The sequence below is a fragment of the Lithobates pipiens genome, unplaced genomic scaffold, assembly GCF_037356315.1.
Source record: "Lithobates pipiens isolate NorthernLeopardFrog02 unplaced genomic scaffold, aLitPip1_a1.2 Scaffold_3, whole genome shotgun sequence".
Classification (NCBI taxonomy): domain Eukaryota; kingdom Metazoa; phylum Chordata; class Amphibia; order Anura; family Ranidae; genus Lithobates; species Lithobates pipiens.
Window position 1 is genome coordinate 126205410 of NW_027507790.1, and position 18843 is coordinate 126224252.

Consider the following 18843-nt stretch of genomic DNA (forward strand, 5'->3'; position numbering starts at 1 on the left):
TTGGCCTGGTGGTTGTGGGGGTCTGAGGATGAGGGGTATCAGAATCAGTAGCTGAAATAACGAAAAGAGTATACAAACTTTGTGTATTATAAAATATGCATGTATTATGATCAAACAATTTTTTTGTAGCAGGGAAGTAGTGTTTCCAGAATGGCAACATACGGCCATTATCCATGGACAGCAGCAGGGCTGAGCATCAAATATTTAGGTTGTCTGTCAACCTCGTTACTGGGAGGCATCCTGGACCTGTTGATGACTGTCTCAGAAGAGATTTAACCTCACTTTGGAGAGATTACCTCCTAATTCTGGTTGTGCCTACAGTAACAAGAAGTGAAGGGAAATCGACAGTACAAAACAACTTGACAGGAAGTTTAACTCGTCTTTTTATTGATATAATCTAAAGTAGAATGAAATCTCTCAATAGAAAAAATTGAAGAGCATTAAAAGTAAAGCAGGGTCACAATACTTTTTTTTTTTTTGGTTAAAATTAGTCACGATTTCTCACTGTGCAATGTAACATCCTATAGACTTTTTGTAACTTCTTGTGTCCATGCTCCAGCGGCAGCTGAATATCACATTTTTACTGTGGTGACTATGGGGGAACATAACAGTGCACTGTTTTTGGTATGTTTGTATGCCCAACTTGGGAGTGCACAGGAAGGCCTAATATACACGGGACACTGAGGCAACCTCTTCTGAATGATTTTTTTGACAGCTTGAAACAGTGTTTAGTCACATTTAGCTGGCTTCTGCCGCATTCGCATCTAGGAGTGTTTATTTAAGATAACATCATAAGACCCTCCCAAAGCACAAAAAACGGTATTATTTAAATATTTCAGCCATTCTGTGAGACCAGAGTGAGTAGTAGCAGCTGAGAGAGCAGCAGTGTACTTGTATCAACCTCAAATTTGGTGATTTTACTATGGATCCCATAATGAGGATATGTGAGGAAATGCTCCTGACGTTGCTGTTAATGAGGCTGGAAAGACGTCGGAAATTGCGTGCGAGGACCAGAGTTTGTCGCTACTGATCTCATCTATTAATTGCGCAGTGCATGTCTGTAGGATATTTTTCCAACATTTATGTACAGCTTCTTACTATCCCTGATACGTTTTTTAATTTTACTAGCATGCCCATTGTCCATATAAATGGGCAATTTCATCATTTGCTATGATTTTTAAGTTTTGTAATGTAAAAAAAATAGGGTACCTTTAAAATCGATTCTAAACAAAAGCTGCAGTTGGTGTCTGAAATGTCAGAAACAGAAGCATCTGAACTCTTTTTTTTTCCTTCAAAGAAAATCCTCTAAACACAACTGCCTGAAAACGACATTAAACAAACCTATGTACATGTACACATAAGATAACATTGGATGAGTTCAGGGGCAGCTGAAAAAAGCATCCAACTGCCTCTGAATGTCTGTTTACCAGCAGCAGTGTACATGAGGCTGAAAGGATAAAAATGCCACAAGTGAACTGAGTAAGCATATTCACCCTTGCAATGGACGTGCATTTGAAGTATCACCAAGAATAGTTTAACTGCTAGAGAGAAATTTAAAAAGGCATTTGATTTTTGAGGAAAACGAGTAGCAACATACTTGATTTAAAGTGTACGTAAAACCAAGACTTCCTTTTTTGTGTTGAACAAAATGTAGAAAGGTTTTTCTGATGGAGTTCCGACGGAGTTCCGCTGAAACTGTCTTGCGTACACCTCCGATCGTCAAGAATGCAGTGACTTACAACATGTACGACGGGACTAGAAAAAGGAAGTTTAATAGCCAGTAGCCCTTAGCCTCCATCTAGTACTTGCTTCAGAGCATGCGCCGTTTTTGGTCCGTCTGAACAGCAGATAGACGAGCGGTTTTCCCGATAGGAATTGGTTTCATTGGAAATATTTAGAACATGTTCTATTTCTAGGTCCGTTAGAATTAAAAAAATAAAAATAAAAAAAAAGTCAGATGAGGCATACACATGATCGGAATATACGATGAAAAGCTTCTGTCGGACTTTTTCTGCCGGACATTTTGCTCATGTGTACGCGGCATTACTTTTCTCAAGTTTTTTTTTGCTGTCTGTAGCCCTGCTAGGGAGATTCCCCTTCTTTGTTTGCCCTGGGGACTATTGTCTCCAGTACAGAAAGAAATGGGAGGTCCAAAATCGTAAAATGACAGGAGTGTGAGGTAAGGATAAGGGAAAATTTTGGAAATCCAATGGGAGCACCTGTTATGGTGACAATTTTTTAAGAGGAGATTTCTACTCACTTTGGAGAGATTTACTCTTGCACCCTGCTGTGTCTCTGAAACAAGAAAAGCTCTCCAATGGTGCCCAGATAAGAAAAACAGGGGACACACCAACTCCCTACTTTATCCACAACTATTAAAAAAATCTGTCTCTATATCCCTTAAGCGTTTGGGTTTAGATAAATTTGAAGGTATAACTCAAGGCAAATTTTTTATTTTATTTTGGATACAGCCTCATTTTGGATGGAGAGTTGTTACTCCTATGAGCTTTATATTTTGCTATCTATGCCACATTGTGGAGATTTCACGTCACTTCCTGTCCCATAGCAAAAACAGGAAATGTAAAAAAAACCTAGGTTGTCACCAGGGTCGCTTCCTTAGGTCAAGACGATTGCGCCTGAACCAAAAGTGTCCATTCCGCCATCTTGGCTATTGGAAACATCACACTACCTGCCTACCTGAGCATTCTTTCTGACTTTAATAAATGTGATTTGGATGGGATTTTCTGCACTATTAGTTTTCTTTTCTTCTTTACATGTCCTACCATTTAACTGTTTATGGGGAGCTGTGCGTTTTATTGCCACAGAAAAAAGTTTATTAACCACTTCCCAATCGTCATAGCTATATGTCGGCTCACTTTCCGACCACTAGGGGGTGCGTACGTGCCCACGGTGTGCCGTCGGAGCCTTGATGCGCATGCCCGGCCGTCGCGATGAATGCCAGGCATCTGCGATCACTGCACACAGAGACAGAATGGAGATCTGTCAATGTAAACAGACAGATCTCTGTGCTGTCAGGGGAGAGGAGACTGATCTGTTATTCATACTAAGTATGAGCAATGATCGGTCTCCTCACCATGGCAGTCCCACCCCCCACAGTTAGAATCCCTCCCTAGGATGCAAAGTTAACCCCTTGATCGCCCTTACTGTTAACCCCTTCCCTGCCAGTGTCATTTATACAGTAATCAGTGCATTTTTATAGAACCAATCGCTGTATAAATGTCAATGGTCCCAAAAAAGTGTCAAAAGTGACTGATCTGCCACCCATAATGTCGCAATCCCAATAAAAATTGCAGATCCCCGCCATTACTAGTAAAAAATAAAAAATATGTATATATATATATATATATACACACACACACACACACACACACACACACACACACACACACACACACACACACACACACACACACACACACACACACACACACACACACACACATTTTGAGCAAACCAATCAATATACCCTTATTACAATTTTTTTACCAAAAATATGTAATAAGTATACATATTGGCCTAAACTGAGGAAGATTTTTTTTTTTACATTTTTGTGGGATATTTATTATAGCAAAAAGTAAAAAATACATTTATTTTTCAAAATTGACACTCTTCCTTTGTTTATAGTGCAAAAAATAAAAGTCACAGAGGTGATCAATTACCACAAAAAGAAAGCGCTATTTGTGGGGAAAAAAAAGGACACCAACTTTGTTTTTGTACAAAGTCGCACGCCAGCGTAATTATCAGATAAATCGTTAAAGTGCTGAATCACAAAAAATGGCCTGGTCATTAAGGGGGCAAATCTTCCAGGGTTGTAGCGGTTAATAATGGAGTTATAGGTGAGATCACAGCAGCTGTTTGGCTAAGGTGTCTGGTGCATGGGGAAAAGTGCACTTTGGTTGGACACATTGGGTCACTTGTTTGGCATTTATAAGAGCACTGGTTAATGTGAGCACACTTTAAAGAATATATATAAATGTGTGTGTAATATATATATATATATATATATATATATATATATATATATATATATATATATATATATATACACACATATACACACACACAGTATCTCACAAAAGTGAGTACCTCCCTCACATGTTTGTAAATATGTTATTATATCTTTTCATGGGACAACACTGAAGAAATTACACTTTGCTACAATGTAAAGTAGTGAGTGTACAGCTTGTATAACAGTGTAAATGTGTTGTCCCCTCAAAATAACTCAACATACAGCCATTCATGTCTAAACTGCTGGCAACAAAAGTGAGTACACCCTTAAGTGAATATGTCCGAATTGGGCCCAATTAGCCATTTTCCCTTCCAGGTGTCATGTGACTCGTTAGTGCTACAAGGTCTCATGGGGGGAATGGGGAGCAGGTGTGTTAAATTTCATGTTATCACTCCCACTCTCTCATACTGGTCACTGGAAGTTCAACACCTCATGGCAAAGAACTCTCTGAGTATCTGAAAAAAAGAATTGTTGCCCTACATAAAAATGGCCTAGGCTATAAAAAGATTGCCAAGACCCTGAAACTGGCAAAGACTGTATAGCTGTTTAACAGGACAGGTTCCACTCAGAACAGGCCTTGTCATGTTTTACCAAAGAAGTTGAGTGCACGTGCTATGAGAAGATTGCCAAGACCCTGAAACCGAGCTGCAGCACGGTGGCCAAGACCATACAGCTGTTTAACAGGACAGGGTCCACTCAGAACAGGCCTCGCCATAGTCGACCAAGTTGAGTGCATGTGCTCAGCGTCATATCCAAAGCTTGTCTTTGGGAAATAGATGTATGAGTGCTGCCAGCATTGCTGTAGAGGTTGAAGGGGTGAGGGGTCATCATGTCAGTGATGAAGCCATACGCCACACACTGCATCAAATTGCTCTGCATGGCTGTCATCCCAGAAGGAAGCCTCTTCTAAAGATGATTCACAAGAAATCCCACACACAGTTTGCTGAAGACAAGCAGACTAAGAACATAGATTACTGGAACCATGTCCTGTGGTCTGATGAGACCAAGATAAACGTATTTTGTTCAGATGGTGTCAAGTGTGTGTGGTGGCAACCAGGTCAGGAGTACAAAGACAAGTGTGTCTTGCCTACAGTCAAGCTTGGTAGTGGGAGTGTCATGGTCTGGGGCTACATGAGTGCTGCCAGCACTGGGGAGCTACAGTTCATTGAGGAAACCATGAATGTCAACATGTACTGTGACATACTGAAGCAGAGCATGATCCCCTCCCTTCAGAGACAGGGCCGCAGGGCAGTATTCCAACATGATAACGACCCCAAACACACCTCCAAGATGACCACTGCCTTACTAAAGAAGCCGAGGGTAAAGGTGATAGACTGGCCTCTGTGGGGCATCCTCAAATGGAAGGTAGAGGAGCTCAAGGTCTCTAATATCCACCAACTCCATGATGTCGTAATGGAGGTGTCACGGTCTGGAGTCAGGCTCAGAGGCCAGTAGCTATAGCAGCAGAGCAGATATTCACACAGGTCACCCTGGCTGATGACACGGGTTCACCTGAGGTGCGGGGTCTAAGCACTAACCGGTATTCACCAGAGCTCCCGAAGGTGGAGGTGGGCTTGGCTGCGTGTTAGTGCCAGGTCGCGGTCCTCAGGATAGCCCCACTAGGAGGTGAGCAAGCCAGGTTCTGGTAGCAGATATAGCAGGTAGGGATCAAGCAGAAGCGTAGTTGAGAAACAAGCCAAAAGTCAGTAACCAATAGTTGCAGGTTGGGATTCAGCAGAAGCGTAGTCCAGGAACAAGCCAAATGTCGGTAACGAAAGGTAGCGAGGATACGGTCGGCAGCAGGAGAGATAGAAGCAAGATATTGGCTGGTGAAGGCACAATATTCTGGCAACCAGGAAGTGCAGAGACATGGCTTAAATCAGGAAGTTCATGAGAGGAGCAAAGGGTTCAAGGTTCAAGGCAAACAAGATTCAAGACAAGATCACTCAAGGAATTGTCCAAGGAGCTGTCCAGCATTCCAGGTGGCTCAGCAAGCAGAGTCACTGCCAGACACACCAGAGGTCCCAGGTTCAAGCCCAGGACCTAGCCCAGGTCCTAACAGGAGGAGTAGAAGAGGACTGGCAACCTGTGAAGCTCTGGTGAACTCCATGCCCATGGCAGTGCTGGAAAATAATGGTGGTCACATATTGACACTTTGGGCCCAATTTGGACATCACTTAGGGGTGTACTCACCTTTGTACAATTTAGCAAAGTGTAATTTCTTCAGTGTTGTCACATGAAAAGATATAAAATATTTACAAAAATGTGAGGGTGCACTCACTTTTGTTAGATACTGTATATGTTTGTTTTTGGATGTATTATACTATTGAGTTTTTCTCTCATTGGGAAACATTGCCAAGAGAAGGATTCAGGACTTGTGGAAAAATGGATTTGTTTCAAAGTTTGTTTTTGGTAATACTATAGGCAAAAGGGGAAAATAAGTCACTAATCACTGTTAATTTCACACATATGTTGTACATACACTCATGTGAGCACAATAAAATAAATACTATAAATTAAACAATAATATCAAAGGTAGCACACTATATGAGCTTTCCGAGATATTGGAAAGTAAAGGAAATACCAGGGATAGGAGAGTGGTTTTGAGAAATAGATAGAATGAGGACTATGGAAGAATTAATACATCTTCAAAGGGGAGTAGGAACAAGATTCCAGGATACTTGGAGGAATTGGTTGGAATTTAGAAAGTCCCCGACTTATTTGGGAATTATGGGGGATGGAGAGAGAGCCTAGGGGTTTGTCGATGGACGCTTATACTCCATTACCCATGTTTTTTTGGGGGGGGGGGCTGGGGATGGGGGGGGCAGGGAAGGGGGAGGAGGGAAGGATTTCCCCCCCCTTTTTTTTTTAAAGATAATATTCACATACATTTATGGAAGAAGGGAGTGGGGATAGAGGGAGAGGAATCCCCACCTTACACATATCACATATTGAAATTAAAGTGGTTGTATACTCATTTTTTTTACTTTTACCTACAGGAAAGCCTATAATAAGGCTTACCTGTAGGTAAAAAAAAATCTCCTAAACCTGTACGGTTTAGGAGATATTCCCCTCGGTATGCGCCGCTGACTGCAGCGGCGCATGCGCACAAGGGGATTCTCGGCTGAAAGTCCGGCAGTGGCCAGACTCGGCCGGGGTGAAATTTCCCGCGCACATGCGCCGGAGTGACGATATCGCGGCTCCGGCCACTCACAGCGCCGGAGCCGCGATACCCGGAAGAAACGCAGAGGGAGCATGTCAGCTCCCTTGGCGTGGATCGGGCCAGATGTCGGGGCCTCGTTCTAAGGTAAGTATTTCATAATGAGCTAGTATGCGGTGCATACTAGCTCATTATGCCTTTTGCTTTGCAGGTGGTAAAAAAACAAAAACAAATTAGCGGGTTTACTACCGCTTTAAGAAAAGGAGTCACGGGGAAGAGGAAATAGTAAGGGCAAGATAGGACCACAAGATGATAATTTAGGTCACAGGGGTATGGAAAACTTGTCTCCCCCCCTTCCCCCCCCCCCCCTTTTTTTTCGATCCAGTCGGGTACACAATGTAAACTCTTTCTCTTCTTGTTTTTATATGAATGTTGAAAATATTAAATATTATTATGAATGCTATACAAATTGATTTGTAATAGTATGTACAAGAAAAAAATGTATTGTCTTTTGTAAATGTGGAAAATGAAATAAAAATATGTATAATCACATGAAAGGAGATAAGAAAAAAGAAGACAGAAAAGGGTTTGAAGAATAAAGCTTTATTGGACCCTTGTATTTTAGGTCGGCTTATTTGGTAAGAGTCTGGGAGAATGGAATTTTTGGATACACTTACCTGTTGGGGGATTGAAGTAATTCTCTTGGACATTCAAAGCACTGGACATTTTGGACTGATATCATTGGAACACACCAGGCAGCATTGTTATATGGTCTGGCAGCTGGGGAGATGCTTTGGGACACCTGTGGGTTGTTTAATCTTCAAACTTATTGAGTTGCCCCCCGTGTCTCTATGTAGAGGTGGTCATCTTGGTATAAAAGCAGAGCATTGCTTTCTCTTGTCAGAGCTGTCCCTTAGTGACTGGAGATCTGGAAAATGGTATGCAGTGCAGATTCACTGCAACATACTAATTACATCACCAAATCTTACTGCAAATTTAATGAGTCTAGCAATCACAGATACAGTGCCTTTCACACAGCTGATGTATATCTAGGCACCCTCATGTTCCAGGAAGTGCACTGTTATTTTTTAGGAGGCATTTAAAGTGTTACTAAACCCACAACAGTAAATTCAGTGTGTATGCAGTAAAGCATGCTTTTTATACTCGCTGTGGAACCTAAGAGGTTAATCCTCTGCATTGTGTAAAAAGGCTGTTTGATCTTGTCTTCTCTTTTTTTTTTTGTGATCAGCACAGGGCCAATCAGCACTGCAGTGATACTAAAGTCTTGTTTTTTTCTTTAAACAAACGTTATACTTACTTGCTCTGTGCAGGGGTTTTGCACAGAGCAACCCTGATCCTTCTTTTCTCGGGTCCCTCGTCGGCACTCCTGGCCCTTCTCTCCTGCCGAGTGCCCCCACAGCAAGCAGCTTGCTATGGGGGCTGAGCCACAGTTCTGTGCGTCTATTCAGACACGGAACAGTGGTTAGGCCCTGCCCTCTCTCTCTCCTGATTGGCTAACTGACTTTGATTGACAGCAGTGGTAGCCCATAGCATCGTTGCTGCGTCTCAGCCAATCAGGAGGGAGAGTCCCAGAAGACTGAGGCACAAGTGCACATTGCTGGATAGAGATGGGGCTAGGGTAAGTATTAGGGGGGCTGAGGGGGGCTGCTACACATAGAAGTTTTTTTTATCTTAACCACTTAAGGACCGCCGCATGGCAATGTACGTCGGCACAATGGCACCGACAGGCACAAGCACGTACATGTACGTGCTTGCCTTCCAGTGGCTGAAGTGGTCCGTTTCACTTCAGGAGCGATCCGGGATGAGGGGATGGCCGTTGGTTTCTGGCCATTCCCTCTCAATTGCTCCTGGCGATGAGAAGCTTCCCCCGCCTGTGTAGTGTAAACACAGGCAGGGAGGAAGTGATGTCGTTCTCCTCGGGGCGGACTGCAAGGAGAACACAATAGTAAGTGCACCAACACTACACTAACAGTAACCAACACTACACTGACATGTAGGTACACATAGGCACACAAATTACCCCCCCATCACCCCCCACGCCCCCCCCCCCCCCCCCCAGTCACAGTGTCACTGATTGCAGTGATCATTTATTTACTGATCACTGCATTTAGTGTCAGTTGTGATGGTAAAAAGTGTCAGGGCAGTTAGTGTTAGGTCCAGGGTAGCCCCCTACCCCCCCAATAAAGGTTTAACCCCCTGATTGCCCCTAGAGTTAACCCTTTCACCCCCTTTTGCCAGTGTCACTAAGCAATCATTTTTCTGATCGCTGCATTAGTGTCACTGGTGCCGCTAGGTAGCTAGTTATTTTTTTAGGTTCACCGCCAGGTTTTTATAGCACTAGGTACCCCCATATACTACCCAATAAAGGTTTTAACCCCCTGATTGCCCCTAGAGTTAACCCTTTCACCAGGGATCACCGTATAAGTGTCACTGGTGACGCTGGATAGCCAGTTAGTTATTTAGTTATTTAGGTCCCCCGTCATGTTTTTATATAGCGTCCGGGACTCCCATATATTACCTAATAAAGATTTTAACCCCCTGATTGCCCCTAGTTAACCCTTTCACCCCCTTTTGCCAGTGTCACTAAGCGATCGTTTTTCTGATCGCTGCATTAGTGTCACTGGTGCTGCTAGGTAGCTAGTTATTTTTTATGTTCACCGCCAGGTTTTTATAGCATTAGGTTCCCCCATATACTACCCAATAAAGGTTTTAACCCCTGATTGCCCCTAGAGTTAACCCTTTCACCAGCGATCACCGTATAAGTGTCACTGGTGACGCTGGATAGCCAGTTAGTTATTTGGTTATTTAGGTTCCCTGTCAGGTTTTTATATAGCGTCCGGGACCCCCATATACTACCTAATAAAGGTTTTAACCCCCTGATTGCCCCTAGTTAACCCTTTCACCAGTGATCACCGTATAAGTGTTACGGGTGACTCTGGTTAGTTAGTTTGCTTTTTATAGCATCAGGGCACCCACCATTTATTACCCAATAAAGGTTTACCCCCTGATCACCCGGCAGGTGATATCAATTAGGTTTTAGGGTCAGGGTCTGCGTCGCCCCAGGCAGCGCTAGGTTAGTGCCAGTACCGCTAACACCCACATGCAAAGCATACACCTCCCGTAGTGGTATAGTATCTGAACAGATCAATATCTGATCTGATCAGATCTATACTAACGTCCCCAGTAGTTTAGGGCTCCAAAAAACACATTGTTAGCGGGATCAGCCCAGATACCTGCTAGCACCTGCGTTTTGCCCCTCTGCCCAGCCCACCCAAGTGCAGTATCGATCGATCACTGTCACTTACAAAACACTAAACACATAACTGCAGCGTTTGCAGAGTTAGGCCTGATCCCTGCGATCGCTAACAGTTTTTTTTAGTAGCGTTTTATATTTAAATCTTGAAGGCAGTGCTTGGTTTTTGGGGTCCTGTACGTGGCTAGGCTCCCAAAAAGTCCCCCACATGTGGTATCCTCGTACTTGGGAGAAGCAGCAGAATTTATTTTGGGGTGTAATCTCACTTATGCCCATAGCATGTGTGAGCAATATATCATTTAGTGACAACTTTGTGCAAAAAATTGTAATATTCCTGCAACTTGTGGCAAAATATAAAATATTTCATGGACTCAACATGCCTCTCAGTAAATAGCTTGGGGTGGCTACTTTCCAAAATGGGGTTATTTGGGGGGGGGGGGTTGTGCTATTTTGGCATTTTATGGCCTTCGAAACTGTGATAGGTAGTGAGGAGTGAAATCAAAAATGTGCACCCTTAGAAATCCTGAAGGCAGTGATTGGATTTCGGGGTACCGTACACGGCTAGGCTCCCAAAAAGTCCCACATATGTGGTATCCCCATACTCAGGAGAAGCAGCAGAATATATTTTGGTGTGCAATTCCACATATAACTATGGCATGTGTGAGCAATATATCATTTAGTGACAACTTTTTGTAAACTTTTTTTTTTGTGTCATTATTCAATCACTTGGGACAAAAAAAAATATTCAATGGGCTCAACATGCCCCTCAGCAATTTCCTTGGGGTGTCTACTTTCCAAAATGGGGTCATTTGGGGGGGTTTGTGTTATTTTGGCATTTTATGGCCTTCGAAACTGTGATAGGTAGTGAGGAGTGAAATCAAAAATTTGCACCCTTAGAAATCCTGAAGGCAGTGATTGGATTTCGGGGTGCCGTACGCAGCTAGACTCCCAAAAAGTCCCACATATGTGGTATCCCTGTACTTAGGAGAATCAGCAGAATATATTTTGGGGTGCAATTCCACATATAACTATGGCATGTGTGAGCAATATATCATTTAGTGACAACTTTTTGTAAACTTTTTTTTGTGTGTCATTATTCAATCACTTGGGACAAAAAAAATATTCAATGGGCTCAACATGCCCCTCTGCAATTTCCTTGGGGTGTCTACTTTCCAAAATGGGGTCATTTGGGGGGGTTTGTGTTATTTTGGCATTTTATGGCCTTCGAAACTGTGATAGGTAGTGAGGAGTGAAATCAAAAATTTGCACCCTTAGAAATCCTGAAGGCAGTGATTGGTTTTTGGGGTGCCGTACGCAGCTAGACTCCCAAAAAGTCACACATATGTGGTATCCTCTTACTCAGGAGAAGCAGCAGAATATATTTTGGGGTGCAATTCCACATATAACTATGGCATGTGTGAGCAATATATCATTTAGTGACAACTTTTTGTAAACTTTTTTTTTTTGTGTCATTATTCAATCACTTGGGACAAAAAAAAAATATTCAATGGGCTCAACATGCCCCTCAGCAATTTCCTTGGCGTGTCTACTTTCCAAAATGGGGTCATGGGGGGGGGGGGGGGTTTGTACTGCCCTGCCATTTTAGCACCTCAAGAAATGAGATAGGCAGTCATAAATTAAAAGCTATATAAATTCCAGAAAATGTACTCTAGTTTGTAGACGCTATAACTTTTGCGCAAACCAATAAATATACGCTTATTGACATTTTTTTTTTTACTAAAGACATGTGGCTGAATACATTTTGGCCTAAATGTATGACTAAAATTTAGTTTAATCGATTTTTCTTATAACAAAAAGTAGAAAATATCTTTTTTTTTTATTTTCAGTCTTTTTCCTTTTATATCTTAAAAAATAAATATCGCAGAGGCAATCAAATACCATCAAAAGAAAGCTCTATTTATGGGAAGCAAAGGAGGCAAATTTCGTTTGGGTACAACATTGCATGACTGCACAATTACCAGTTAAAGCAGTGCAGTGCGAAATTGTAAAAAAGACCTCTGGTCCTTAGGCTGACAATTGGTCCGGGGCTGAAGTGGTTAATGCATACAATGCATTAAGATAAACAAAAACTTCAGCCTTTACAACCACTTTAACCAGACACTAATAGAAGTACAAGACAGCTATATAGTGTTGATGAGAAAAGGTATTTAGCAGTTTATATTTACTAAAATAATTGCATTTCCATGTTCTGTGTACTGTGGGAGACCAGATTTAGTGAATCCAGGCTCTTGGGTTTAGTAACACTTTAATACAAAAAATACATTTTTCAAGGTAACGCTTGGACACAATTAACATTACTACATGTTCACTATGCAATAGCAAATCTTAATTTTGGAGGTCAGGTTCACTTTAACTTCTAGTCAACGCTGGAGTCCATACATTATGCACAGAGTTTATTAAAAATCAATTGCTGTGAGTAAGGCTTGGCAAGACGAAACACGTTTGTTTTTTTGCTGTATACCGCCTGATTTTTAAGAATTAAATAGGTTCTAATGGTATGACATTTCCTTGCCTTAATTAATTCCCTGTATTAAGGTAAAAAATGTGCCTGCATTTGTATCACCCCCCTCACCCACCTGCATACTTACCTGAGCCTGATCTCGATCCAGCTCACAGCCATTGTCCCCTGCTGCTGTCAATCAAATCTTCTGCTGTCAATCAAAATCAGAAAGCAGGGTGTGGGGTTGAGCTTTACTGTGTGTGTCAATAGATACACACAGCCCGGCTCAAGTGCGAGCCTGCAGGTGTGCTCCCCATTGGAAGTGGCTTTCAATGGTGGTGCACCGAGAAGAGGAGGAGCCCAGAACACCAGCAGGGGACCCAAGCAAATGAGGTTTGGGGCTGATATGTGCAATACCATTGCAGAGGGCAGATCAGTATAATATTCTAATTATTTTAGTTTTTAAAAAGTTACGATTTTAAAGTCACTTTACTTTTGAATATCAAGTGGATGGGTCTGACAGAAGCCCAGCTGGGAGATTGATTCCTGTTGCACGATGAAAACAGCCAGGAAGTTATTTGTTTGGTTAACTTCCATTTCATAAAAAAAATAAAAATCTGATTGTTTAGCCACTGTCTTCTTTTTTCTATAGAAAAGGACATGAGAAGAAGGACTGACTTATTGAAACTCTTTCAAAAGTTCTTTAATAACTTGTCTGCCCTCTCCCGAACAGTATGTTCTGAGATATTTATAAAGATCATTTAATAATTCATAATTCAATAACATGTAATTGTACAATATGCTTTTATTAGTTTTGTTTGCTGTGGGCTCATTCTATCTCCTCGTAGTAGAATTCCCTTAAAGCTTACGTCGTCCGTCATTTTATGAAACCTCCAGGCACTATCTCTAGAGAGCCATTTTATTTCAAACATGTCATATTTCTATAGTTCTACTTTATGAGTCTTATCGTCCTTGTAGGACTGATATGTTTTCCTATATTATTACTCCAGTCTCAAAACGACTTTCAAGGAACATTAAGCTTGTTCTACAGAATTTCTGAAAAAGTTTGGGAAAGCAAAAACAATACATCCTCAAGTGATTTTCATTTGTCAGGCTCAGAGTGTAAACTGTAAATTATGTAACTAAGCCCTTTTGCTATACAGATGGGCATGTCATGTCAGTTCAGCTCAACATAATACACTTAGAAAAATTGAACTATTTTGCACAGATACGACATGACCACTTCGCAAAACAATGTATTTTATGAAAGACACGATCACTTAATTCAGTAAAATTTAGAGGTCAATCTAAAATAAACTTTCCAAGCTTGAGCAAGTCAAACTGAGAAAAAATGTATTACCGCTTGAAGACCAGGCGTTTTCTGGCACTTTTTTGTTTATAAGTTAAATCCGTATTTTTTTAATAGAAAATGACTTATAATCTCCTAACATTATATATATATATATATATATATATATATATATATATATATTTTTTTTTTTTAGCAGAGACCCTGGGGAAAAAAATGGCATTGTTTTTATGTCACATTGTTTTTGTGCAGCAGTTTTTCAAATGCAATTTTTGGGGAAAAAATACACTAATGAAAAAAAAAAACACAATACAGGCAGTCCCCAGGTTACAAATACGATAGGGTCTGTAGATTTGTTCTTAAATTGTATTAATCCCATGATTACTCTTATTATGTTATCTGTAAAATAATATCACGTGCACATAATAATTCACATTTCAAAATATATCTATAGCTATATTTTCTTGTGATGCACACATCAAGGATGTATAAAGGATATACTTTATTATTCATATTTTGGTGACTTGGAGCAATCTGGACAAAGGGTTATTTGGATTTGAAGAACACCATGGTGTTATTATAATGGTTTTATAATTTGTGCAATTAACCTTGGGTACTTATGAGAGGGTGAAAGTACTGTGTTGCTTTCCCAGTGGAAACTGCAATCCAAAGATAACACAGTGAAAACACTTATCACCCCCAGAGTGTCTGGAATAGCAAAAGCAAAAGTGTTAATCCATTGCTTTTCTGCCTAATGAAATAATGGAGACATACATCAGTTTATTAGGATTATTTTTTTTCTTTGGTGACTATTCAAGATCTACATATTGCATGAACCATAAAATATATGTAAATTCAAAACACCAAAATTGTATAAAAGGTTTAACATCTTAATGTAATTTTAAATGTCATAAAATAATACCTTACATTCTTTAAGTATATGTGAACCCTTGCCTTGTAAATCAACCCATTCAGTTAAAAATAGAAATGAAAGGAAAAACCATTTAGAAGTGATTGCATAATCTCTATTCTCAGCTGCATAAGGGGCTTAGAGAGGTAGGGGTGGAGACGTAGCGGTACACAGATCTTTCCAGTGAATGGCTGTGCAGGAGGGCATGTCAGAATAAGTCTGCCCATCGAAGAAAAGGCAGACTGTTCTCAAGGCACAATCCAGAAAACTGACTATGCTGAGATGGATGTGCTCTCATGCCTAGTGTGGTCAGTTTGAAATAGGAAAGCAGGGGGATTGTCAGGGGTCACCAGTTATTGCACACAGAGGAAGCAATACAAAGAGAACAGGACACTATTCTTAGGGCATTCTTTAGTTCAAAATATAATTTTTTTTCCAGAGAATACATACAGGAATAGCTTGTCCACTGATCAAAACAAGTAGGTACAATGTAAAGATTTGCATAAGAAATTACATAGGTCTGTATCTACACAATGTATCATGAAAAAGAATCATTATGTGAACAATTCTGTTGCCCACATAATGAGCTGGGCACTTTTTAACACTAGTACACGGTACAACAGATACATATCAGGAACATGAAATGTTGGGGTAACATACTCAATAAATTTATTTTTCACATGCAAGCAGTGTAAGTACTTGCATTTGACAAGGTGCCATTCTCTTGCAGGCCTTGTGCAGCAGAGTTCAGACTGGAGGAGGGAAAAGCAACCCAAAGTTCCAATCAGTTATGCTAGGAATATGCTGATAGGAGGATTAAGCAGAGTAAAGGCCCATTCACACGATCAGACTTTTTGACAAGAAACATGCAAATTAGCTGTTTTAAGGTAACATCCGACCGTGAGTACGCTCCATCGGACAAACTTTTTCGGTTTTCATGTGACTTTTGTTGGCTGTGTGAGCGGACAAACTTTTTGACAATATAAGTCCGATGAAGCAAAGTCTGATCATGTGTACACAAAACCATCAGACTTTTGTACAAAGTACAAACACGCATGCTCAGAACCAATGCAAAAGATCAGACAACAATACAGAAGTTGACCAAAGGGTGGCACTGGAGTAATTGAACGTCCTCTTTTGAAGTGTCGTTAGTACGTTGAAATGTCACTACCTTCGTGTGTGTTGCTTAAAAAGTCTAAACGTGTGTATGCAATACAAATTTACGGCCAACGCCCTTTGTACAAAAATCCACGGGAATTTGTACAAAGTCCGATCGTGTGTATGAGGCTTAAAAGAGAGAGAGGAGCTCATAAGTTTTATATATATATATATATATATATATATATATATATATATATATCCTTTTAATCCATTTGTTGGTAAAGCTATTTGCTTGGAGTTTGGCTTTAAGAATTAGACCCCTATCACACTGAGGCCGTTTTCAGGTGTTTTAGCATTTGAAATAGCCTCTAAAAAAGGCCTGAAAACTGCCTTTCTTCATTTGCATGAGTTGTTTCAAACTGGGGCGGTGTGCTTGCGTGACGTTAGAAAAAGTCCTGCAAGCAGTATCTCTGGGGTGGGCTTGGAGCACTGTATAAAGTGCTCCAAAAATGCCCCTGCCCATTGAAAAGTGCTTCTAAATTACCGCAAAACGGGTGTTCTTTTGATGCCCCACTAGTGCCCAAAAAGCACCGCTAAAACGCAGCTAAAGCACCACAAAAATGGATGGCGCTTTAGCTGCGCTTCAGTGTGAAAGGGGTCTTAAGGTTCATTTTTAGGGAGTTTAATAATTGTAAAACTAAAAGTGAAATGTTTAATTTTAGAATGGGTGTTTGTGTTAAAAGTAAATTTTTAGGATTGGGATTAGGATGTAAGGGTTATGGGGAGGTTAAAGCTTAATTTCCATGGTTGCATTAACCATTTGCGTCCGCCCCATAGCAGTTTTACTTCTGCATTGTGTGTCTGCATGCGGGCGGAGAGGAACCCTTCCTATCACCGGATGTTATTCACGTGTGAGATTTATACATGGACAGTTTTTATGTATTTTTTATATTTCAAATGAAGATTTATTTGTTTATTCACTATGGTGATTTATGATATGTAATTCATGATATAAGAGTGCAGTTTCTTTGCTTCTTTTCAAAGTGTCAAACTGCCGCAATATTGTAGAATGCTGCCATTACTAATATGAAAAAAATAAATAAATAAAAATTCCATAAATATATGCCATAGTTTGTAGATGCTATAACATCTGTGAAAACCAATCAGTATATGCTTATTGGGATTTTTTTTACCAAAAATGTAGCAGAATACATACTGACCTACATTTTTGAAGAAACTTTAATTTTTTTTTATTAGATATGTTTTATACCAGAAAGTAAAAAAAAATATATATATATTTTTTTCAAAATTGTTGTGATCAAATACATAGTTATATAGTTACATAGTTAGTCAGGTTGAAAAAAGACACAAGTCCATCTAGTTCAACCATAGCTTGTGCCAGAAATACCGTTAAAAGAAATCTATATTTTTGGGAAAAAAATTAAATAAACTAAATTTGGGTACAGTGTCGCATGACCACCCAATCGTCAGTTAAAGTACTGCAGTGCCATATCGCAAAAAATGTCCTGCTCATGAAGGTGGGTAAATCCTCTGGAGGTCAAGTGCTTAAAAGTTGCACAGTGGTTCTGCCACCCCACCAGCCTACTGGATATTGTTTTAAATAATGCCATCCTATTTTACTTACAGTGCTTTAACCACTTTAAGACCGGACCATTTTGCTGGTAAATGACCAGAGGTCTTTTTACACTTTGGCACTGCGCTGCTTTAACTGGTAATTGCACGGTCATGCAATGTTGTACCCAAACAAAATTTGCGTCCTTTTCTTCCCACAAATAGAGCTTTCTTTTGATGGTATTTGATTGCCTCTGCGATTTTTATTTTTTGCGATATAAACGTAAAAAGACCGCAAATTTTGAAAAAAAATGATATTTTCTACTTTTTGTTATTAGAAAAATCCAATAAACTCAATTTTAGTCATACATTTAGGCCAAAATGTATTCAGCCACATGTCTTTGGTAAAAAAAAAGTCAATAATTGTATATTTATTGGTTTGCGCAAAAGTTGTCACATCTACAAACTAAGGTACGTTTTCTGGAATTTACGCAGCTTTTAGTTTACGACTGCCTATCTCATTTCTTGAGGTGCTAAAATGGCAGGGCAGTACAAAACCCCCCCAAATGACCCCATTTTGGAAAGTAGACCCCCTAAGGAAATTGATAAGAGGCATGTTGAGCCCATTGAATATTTTATTTTTTTGCCTCAAGCGATTGAATAATGACAAAAAAAAAATTTTTTTTTTTTTTTTACACAAAGTTGTCACTAAATGATATATTGCTCACACATGCTATGGGCGTATGTGAAATGACACCCCAAAATAAATTCTGCTGCTTCTCCTGAGTACGGGGATACCACATATGTGGGACTTTTTGGGAGCCTAGCCGCGTACGGGGCCCCGAAAACCAAGCACCGCCTTCAGGCTTTCTAAGGGCGTAAATTTTTGAGTTCACTTCTCACTACCTATTACAGTTTTGAAGGCCATAAAATGCCAAGATGGCACAAAACCCCCACAAATGACCCCATTTTAGAAAGTAGACACCCCAAGCTATTTGCTGAGAGGCATGTTGAGTTCATGGAATA